Source organism: Pistacia vera, unplaced genomic scaffold, assembly GCF_008641045.1.
Source record: "Pistacia vera cultivar Batoury unplaced genomic scaffold, PisVer_v2 Contig464, whole genome shotgun sequence".
Taxonomy (NCBI): Eukaryota; Viridiplantae; Streptophyta; class Magnoliopsida; order Sapindales; family Anacardiaceae; genus Pistacia; species Pistacia vera.
This window is the reverse complement of record NW_022196295.1, coordinates 1,051,301-1,060,485: the sequence shown is the minus strand read 5'-3', so window position 1 is coordinate 1,060,485 and position 9,185 is coordinate 1,051,301. Positions and strand designations below refer to the sequence as shown.

At 31.1% G+C, this 9,185-nt stretch overlaps 1 pseudogene; it reads left to right on the top strand.

The window, feature by feature from the left end:
• Positions 1–5,252: 5,252 nt before the first annotated feature.
• On the top strand, positions 5,253–8,609 carry LOC116145653 (annotated as a pseudogene).
• The last annotated feature ends 576 nt before the right edge of the window (positions 8,610–9,185 follow it).

Here is a 9,185-nt window from a genome sequence, read left to right as displayed (position 1 = left end):
TTGAGAGCTGAAAGACTTTTTAGTTATGACTTGAAGAAATTACTCAAAACTTGCACAAGACTTCATCAAGAAATTATAAAATAAAAGACGTGGGATGAGATGAGTCATGAGATAGTCTCGGTCTTTGCTGGGGACAAGGGAGGGATAGAGAATCGTGCAGGTCTTTATTGGGTTGAGAATAAAAGTAACAATATAATATAGCATTTAATTATCAAATCAAATAAAATAAAGCATGCACATGGGACTGATTCACATGTACTCACATGCTCGCCTAGGCAAAAGAGAGAGAATAGTTGATGTGTAATAAAATAAAGAATAAAACTATGTGCACTAACTAATGGGTACTAATTCAAGTACTAACATTGGAAATTTGAAATTTGAAATTTTCTCTAAAAAAAAATTATAAACTTTCAATGTTAGTACTTAAATTAGTACACATTGGTTAGTGCACATAGCAATACTCTAAAATAAAATAAAGCATGAAAGCATGCGCCTAGAGTATACATTTTATTGTAAGTATTAGTGAATATTCTTGAAGCCCTTTGGCTAATATTTGCTCAATCATCACCCCTAAGAAATAAAATCATATCTAACCTTATTGACATTAAAATTTTAAATACAATTACTAGATATATTATTTAATTTTATAAATTAATAAATTATTAATTTATCGAGACATTTTTTAGTTTCTTTCTCTAAAACATTAAACTTAATTCATTTATATATTATGTATAGTTAATGTGGTATGGGGAATAGCTCTTAGTTAGTGCACTTAAAGCAACAATTAATCACGTTGCATAATTTTCTATTGCAATAAGAGAACACTACTCCAGAGCTTCTTAATGCACTAAGAAAAGTTAAGATATGAGATTCAAGAAGACATCAATTTCAAGAGAAAATAAATAACGTTGGACTCATATTTTACAAAAAGGCCTCCTAATTAAGTTATATATATATATATATATATATATATATTTTAATGTATTATCTTATAAATTTAATGAATGATTAATTTACTACATTGGTCCCAAGTTAGGACTGACAAAAAATATTATTTAATGGAAGTTATTGATTTATCAAATATTAATTCACTTAAAGCAACAATCAATCACGTTGCATAATTTCTTTATTCTTACCCATCCACTACATCTTAATCTTCAATAAGATCTGTATTTGATAATAAATAGATTTAATGAGTTGTATATGGAATTTAAAGTCCATTATTGTTGAATGAGTGTAAAATTTTGAGGAATCCAGCAAAAGGTGTTGTGGCGTTAATAATCCATCCATCACCAAATGCACATTCTTCAACAATTAATAATTGACTTAAATCATAACATCTGAGATTTATAGTGGGTATGATCTCAGGATTCAACAACAGATGTGGACTCAAACCATTTTATTTTTTTTATTTTCCTTTAATATTCTTCAAATTTTTTATTTATTTTTAAATAATTGTGAAAGTGCTTCTACAAACAATTAAGGTAGTATAATTCATGTCTCTTTAAAACATGAAAGATTCTAAAATTTGCATTGTTTATTTTAACCCTCGTCATATACATTGGGCTTACCGCTTCACGTGTAGGGGATTAACATAAATAATAGTAACAAGAATAAGAAATACCAATGGGTCCATTATCAAAGCCACCATTACATTATGCAAGATAAAATTATAAAAAGAAAACGACAAAGACTCGGCGTCAACTAAATGGCTATTATAAAAGACGTGAGATGAGGTAGTCACATGCTCGCTTGGGTTGAGAATAAAAGTAACAATATATAGCATTTAATTATCAAATAAAATAAAATAAAGCATGAAAGCATGCACATGGGACTCATCATGTACATGGGACTCATCATGTACTCACATGCTCGCTTAGGAAAAAGGTAATTCAAAGAGAGAGAGAGAGAGAGACTAGTTGATGTGTAATTTCCTGAAAACTTCTTAGAAGCTTGGTGGTATTTACTCTGCTCTTTTTTTAAGCTAACAATTTATAATAAAAGATACAAAATTTATAGATAATATATAATAATGAAGTTGTGATCATACCAATTATTTATGGTTAACCGTGCATAAAATTAAATATAAATTATATTAATTTTTGGTAAACCAAGGAAGCATAAAAACAGTGTCGTTTTAATTAAGTCGAAAGATGTCATTTCATGCAAGAGATCAGATGAATCTTGACCGCATATTATTCTTGAGATCCAACGGCCTCAATCCAGCCACTAGGTCAACCATATATAAACTCATTTGTTTCAATTCGAAAGAGAGAGAATCATTGTTATCTTCAATATTCGATTGAGAAGTTAGGGTTTGTAAAGTTCTTACTCACGCTTTGTGTAATCAGTTAGATTAGAGTGCTTAGGGGTATAATCATTCTCTTGAGATAATAGTTAGTACAACGAGCTCATCTCTTTCCTGAGTTTAACGTGGATGTAGCTTATCCTATAAGGATAAGTGAACCACGATAAATCACCATGTTTTTTCTGATTCTTGATTTGTTTATGTGTGTTTGATATTGAGTAGAATCCCCTAGTTTGCATAAGAGAAACATTTTTTTATCATTCCTTTAAATAATTTAATCATAAAAAAAAAAAAATTATTATTTTTTTCAAGTCAATTCAGACTAGAGTATGCATTTTATCGTGTAAGTATTAGTGAATATTCTTAAAGCCCCTTGGTTAATATTTGCTCAATCACCACCCCCAAGAAATAAAATCATATCTAACCATATTGATATTAAAATTTTAAATACAATTACTGGATTTATTATTTAATCTTATAAATTAATAAATTATTATTAATTTATCAAGACATTTTTTATTTTCTTTTTCCAAAACATTAAACTTAATGCATATACATATTGTGTATAGTTAATGTGGTATAAGGAATAGCTCATAGTTAATACACTTAAAGCAACAATCAATCACATTGCATGATTTTCTCTTACAATACGAGAACACTACTCCAGAGCTTCTTAATGCACCAAGAAAAGTTAAGAGATGAGATTCAAGAAGACATCAATTTCAAGAGAAAATAAGTAACGTTGGACTCATATTTTACAAAAGGCCTCCTAATTGAGTCATATATATATATATATATTATTGTAGATGCAAAAAATCTACCGTCATGAAAATAGGGTGTGATCCCGTGAGGTTGAGGTCACTGACAATCCTTAGACCTGCACACATGAAAGGGCAAGCGTGAAGCTTCCGTAAAACACCAAGGTGGTGTTTGCCGTAGGCACTTCGACGCTCAAGTCAGCAAGGCTGAAAGAGATTTAATAAGAATTAAGGAGAAGAAGAATTACCAGGAGTCTTGTCGGAGGCTAAGACTATGGCGGAGGCGTCGGGTTCTTGGAAGCAAGAACTTAGGAGCAAATAGATGGTTTTGAATAGTGTAGATTGACTGTCGGAGATTTCCCTTAATGAGAGGGTAAGCCTCTGTTTTTATAGTAAACCCAAGGGGTTGGAGTCCTAGTAGGACATTGAGTCCTCTTTTTTGGGAGATAATCCCTATCAAGAAAGAAATATGATTTNTTTATAAGAATGAAAGGCACTTAAGAAGAAGCATGCTTGTATGCAGTATGCATCACTTTTACTTTTTTATAAGAACGTCCCGAAACAAAACTAAATAAAATTAATTAGCATTGACATTGGCTTTATAACATTACAATGAAAATTTTGAGGTGCAACCCTAAAATAGGGACTTAAAAATTGAATCTCAATTCTCATTAATTAGAGTTCGTATGAAATATGTTTTGTCTTTTCACATAAAATCTTGACTTTTAGAGTTAACTTATGCATTATTAATGTATATCAGGTCCAGACACATGATAGGTGGGTTCTCAGAGATATTGTCCACTTTGCGTCCTAAAGACCTGCGCAGTTTTATCCTGAAAAAATGTCTCTGGGTGGTAAGAGTGTCCTTATGCTATATAAGCGACCCAAAGCTCTCATTTCCTAACCGATATGGGACTTTGGCACCAACATGCATAAATGAATAATTCTTACTAGTGAGAATCAGGTCTAGGTTTTAAAATAATCAAGATGTTGTGGTTTAGTAAGTAAATCTTAATTGTCCGCAAAAGTTAACTTATACATGCATGAATTAAATCTGACCGATGAGAATTGAGGTCAGACTTTAAAAATTCAAGACATTCGTAGAAAAGAATACCTATTAGAACCAATATATATATTTCCAACTATAAATTGCAGAAATGGGACAAGACATATATAAAAGGGCTTTTACAAGTATATTTATATATGCTTGTTGCATGTGCTCACTAATAAACTAAAAATTCAAAGTTCTTCTCCCATAGAAGTATATGAAAAGGGCATTAAATATCTCTTAATGCCTCCAATATTTGAGATTTGTTCACATAATAATATTAAGGTTTGTGATTTGTTCATAAAGTGAACCTCAACTTATTAAAGAATCAAAGCTATTCTGAATCAGGTTCTCTGAAATGAATATTTCAGTACTGCTTGATTAAATTTGATAATTAAATAAATTTAATTAATATTCAATTATCTAGTAATAAGTGGTCCATGTAGATAAATTGTATGATTCTCTTATCCCTAGAATCTCTTCGAAAGCATCTTACTCATCAAGCACTAGCCCCAAAGATTTATAATTGAATTATGAATCGAAATGACTGAAAATTATCAGATGTAGATGTTTGTAATTATTAAAAATTCGAATTCATGTTCTTTGTTAATTATTCTTTAACATTATCAAAGGTAATATTAAACAAGAATATTCTAGATATTCTAAAAATACAAACATCTACGTAACAAAACGACGATAAGTAAAATAATTATGGCGAAATCATAAACATTAAAGCTAAAATATAAGACTAGCAATAGTAGTCATATTCATGGTAGCGCCTCTCTCTCTTCTCTCTAAAATCCACGTTTTTTTATTTTAGATTAATATTAAAAAACAAATTTTAGTCAAATTTATCGATCTAAAAGACTATAGGTACAAACTTTTTTCTTTATTGTTTGGCATTTCCCAATAATAATAAATGATAACATTCTACATTTTAAAGAAATAGAGACATCTCTACGTAAAAGAACAACTATGGGTCTAATAATTATTGCAAAGTCATAAACATTAAAGCAAAAATGTAAAGCTAGCAATAGCTATCATATTCATGGTGGTGTGATTTTCCTCTCCATCTCCAAATTGTTTAAAACAGAGAGAACCCCGAAATCAAAACAAAAAACTTGAGAGATTGAGAGAAATGTTGAAGGAGTTAAAGCCTTACATACTTAGCATATTTTGCAGCTTCTGCTATGCAGGTTACAATATTGTCTCCAAGGTCTCTCTAGATGATGGCATGAGCTTCTATGCTTTGGTTGTTTATGCTCATGGCTTTGGAACTTTGGCCACTGCTCTTCTTGCTCTTCTCTTTGAGAGGTAATTATTTCATTAATTAATCTTCTAATTGTTGTTATGTTTGATGTGATTCATGATCTTAATGCTTCAGGATCTCTCTCTTCTATGCAGGAATAACGAAAGCAAACTAAACATCCAAGTCTGGAGAAACATCTTCTTTCTTGGCCTTTTAGGGTGAGTAATTTAATTATATGATTTTTTTTATCGTATAAATCTTTTAATTATGCAGATAAGAAACACTCGTATATTCATAGATTCATATTCCTATTTGGTATGCTGGGAAGTGTTCATCTTGGGGAAGATGATATATCATATGTTATTCAAAAAAATAATTTATATGATCTTTTATCATATAATTCTATTAATTATGAAGAAATATATAAGAAAGACTTGTCTATTCATACATTAGTACTATTTCGAGAGAAAAGAAAAGAAGAGAGATTTTATGAGTACAACTATATTGGTAAGTATCTCTATGAACTATTTTTGGGTGGTCGAGTGATTTAATAGAGACTCTTGGGTATATTATTTAAGAGATCTTGAGTTCGAATCCTTTTTGAGTTGCTAATAATGGTATCCACTGCAACGAGCAACTTTTGGTTCTGGTTGGCTATGGATGGCCACCCCCCAGCCCCCACAGAAATCTTTAGAATTTATATAGAAAATATTCGTTAAGCCATATAAATGTAGTTCTTATCATTTTGACTCCATTATTCATTGAAGCTAACATTTTGGCCCCTACATATATTACTTTGATTAGAGAATTCTTGATCAATTTTTGGGTGAAAAATTAATTTATATATATTTATTATGGCAGGGCTGTGCTGGGAAGGACACTGTTTTTTGCAGGATTAAAATACACTTCACCAACATTTGCATCAGCCATGGCCAAATGCAACTCCAGCCATCACCTTTATCTTGGCAGTTTTATGCAGGTAAATTAATGAAAATTAAAAGTAAAAATTATCAAAAAAATAATTAATTAAGAGAATTTCACCTTTTTTTTTTTTTTTTGCAAAATAAAAAAAAAAGAATGGAGAAACTAAAGATTTCAGAAGCAAGTGCTCAAGCAAAAATTGTGGGCACTGTTGTTGCCTTAGCTGGTGCAAAATTTATGACTCTATACAAGGGTATTGTGGTAATTTCCTTATCGTCGTCCTCTGGACACCATAAGAAGAATCGGAGTGCTGGTATCAGCTCAACATTTTTCTCAGATGGAGATTGGATTAAAGGCTCTCTCATGCTCTTCATTTCATACCTTGCATTAGCTGCATTCTTCATCTTACAGGTATATTATCGTTAAATTTAATAAAAAGTAGAAAGACATAAATGCCCTAAACCGATGATGAATGAAAATAAATCAAAAAAAAAAAAAAAAAAAAACATAGGGTTACCTGGTTGGTAGTATTAGACTGCATAAAGCGTGGGACTATTTATTTTGAAAAAATACAATGTTTGGTTCATTCGAGGGAGGATGAACTATATTAAATTTGAAGGTTTGCTTTGGACTACACAAGAAAATTTTAAAAACATTTATATTATATTAAAACTAATTAATTAATATTAAAAAATAAAAAGAAAGATTGGTCGATGTCACGGGATAATGCTCATTGTCGGTGATGCGTCCGTAGACATTGTTGGATAAATAATCCAACAATCGACCCCAAAATGGAACAGAAAGGTTGCAGGAAGGACGTTTCACCGGAAAAGAGGCAAGATTCACTGAATGATACCTTCTTAACTTGCTTAAAATATTGCAGGCGTGGACAATCAAGAAGTATCCAGCACCAATAACACTCACATTCTTAACTTGCTTAGCAGGAACTTTACTTGCAGCAATAATGAATGCTATTCTTGATCATAAACCTTCCTCCTGGAAATTGTCCTGGGCATCAGCCTTCTTGCTCCTGTTTACAGTGTAAGTTATTTTCAACTTGATACCGATGCATGCTAGCTGTAACGTTATCGAATTAATAATGATAGTTAATGGACAGTTGATTAATTAATTTTTGCAGGGAATTGTAATATTTGGAATCACAGTGTATTTACAAACATTGGTTATAAGGGAAAAAGGTCCAGTTTTCATGACAGCATTTAGACCATTGGCAACAGTAATTGTAGCTGTTATGGGACTTCTCATTTTAGGAGAAGAAATCTACTTGGGAAGGTATGCATTTTTATTTTACTTCTATAGTATATAATGACCAGATTCCCTCCAGATTCAAACTTTTATAGATTTTACAATGTATGTATATTATGATATCAGTCAATGTTTTGAAACCCAATCTGAACAATGACCCGTTCAGGCGAGTCCCAGGTTGAACGGTTTAACTGGTCCGACCGATGGGTTGGACCAGTGACATCGTCATGCTATTAGTCAAACCTAGAAGAAAGAAAATAATAATAAATGCATTACTCAAATTCCTGAACATTATGCATTCTCCTTCATCAAATTTTCCCTCTATCTTCGCATTTCTCTTGTAGCCTAACAACTCTATCAAAATTCACATCAATTACTTCGATCATTTCAACATTTTGCAGAAATTCCAATGCTTGTTCTGAAACTGCATTCAGAGCCTCCTTCTCCATGACCCTTGGAAACCGCTCATAACTTGATTTCTATGACCAAATATTTCCACAAAACCTCGATATTGTTTTGCATGGTCAGGTCCTTTGCTTTCAATTGAAAAGGTTGGAGGTGCAACATTAAGCTTCTGCAAAGAATCTCTTAAAATCTGTTGGAATGGAATTTCTCTATTCTTATTTTCTCCATATTGCTGCAAATAACAATAATATTTTGATACCAAAATTCTTATATTTATATTCATTTTCATAATTATTACCAAATTCATCAACTTCTAAACGTTTGATTATCATGGATCAATGATTTATCTATTTAATATGTATACATTAAATATATCTATCTTTTAGAATTTAAGGGAAACTCTTAGTTTTCTTCAGGAAAATTAATGTCGATTATTTCTAGAAGATAATATATTGAATTAACTAATGGTGTTAGGTTTTTTTCAAGATTTCAACATTAATTAACTATTTGTTTTTTTTCAGTATTGTGGGACCAATATTGATCGTTCTTGGTTTGTATGCAATTCTATGGGAAAAAGATTATGAGAAAAAGAAGAAAGCCTTGGAGCTTATTGTCACGCACTTAACTTCTTTGCTAAGCTCGTGCTTAGTCGCCTAACTTAACTGAGTCGTTAACTTAGCTATTAAGTTAACTTAGCCCTTAAGTTTGCTTCACCCTGAAGTATACTTAATCAGTAAGCAACGTGCAGCATGCTTGAGTCGGCAAACAGGCTGGTCGTGACATTATGGTCTCTTATCAGCATACAAGAATTGAGATCAACTCTCAAAAATGATATATATATATATATATATATATATATATATATGACACGACGCACCAATAGTTTTAATCATTGTGTTACATTTAATCGATATATATCGTCAATTTAATGTGTAAATTTGATTTGCAATAGTTTTAATGTGTAGACTTAAAAGGGTAACGATCAGTCTAACTTCACAAAATATAAACTTCAGGTTATTGATCTTTGATCTACATCTTGAAAAATTCAAGACGTTGAGTTTAACTTCACAAAACATAAACATCAATGTCAATATTGATCGAATCAACCTGGATGATTAAGTATTATAATAAAGAGTATTAAATATATTACTCAAGAGATTCTAAATTTGGTTATAGGAAATGGCTACCAGATTTAACGGTACTTAACTTCAGGGCCGGGGACTTTAAAAACTC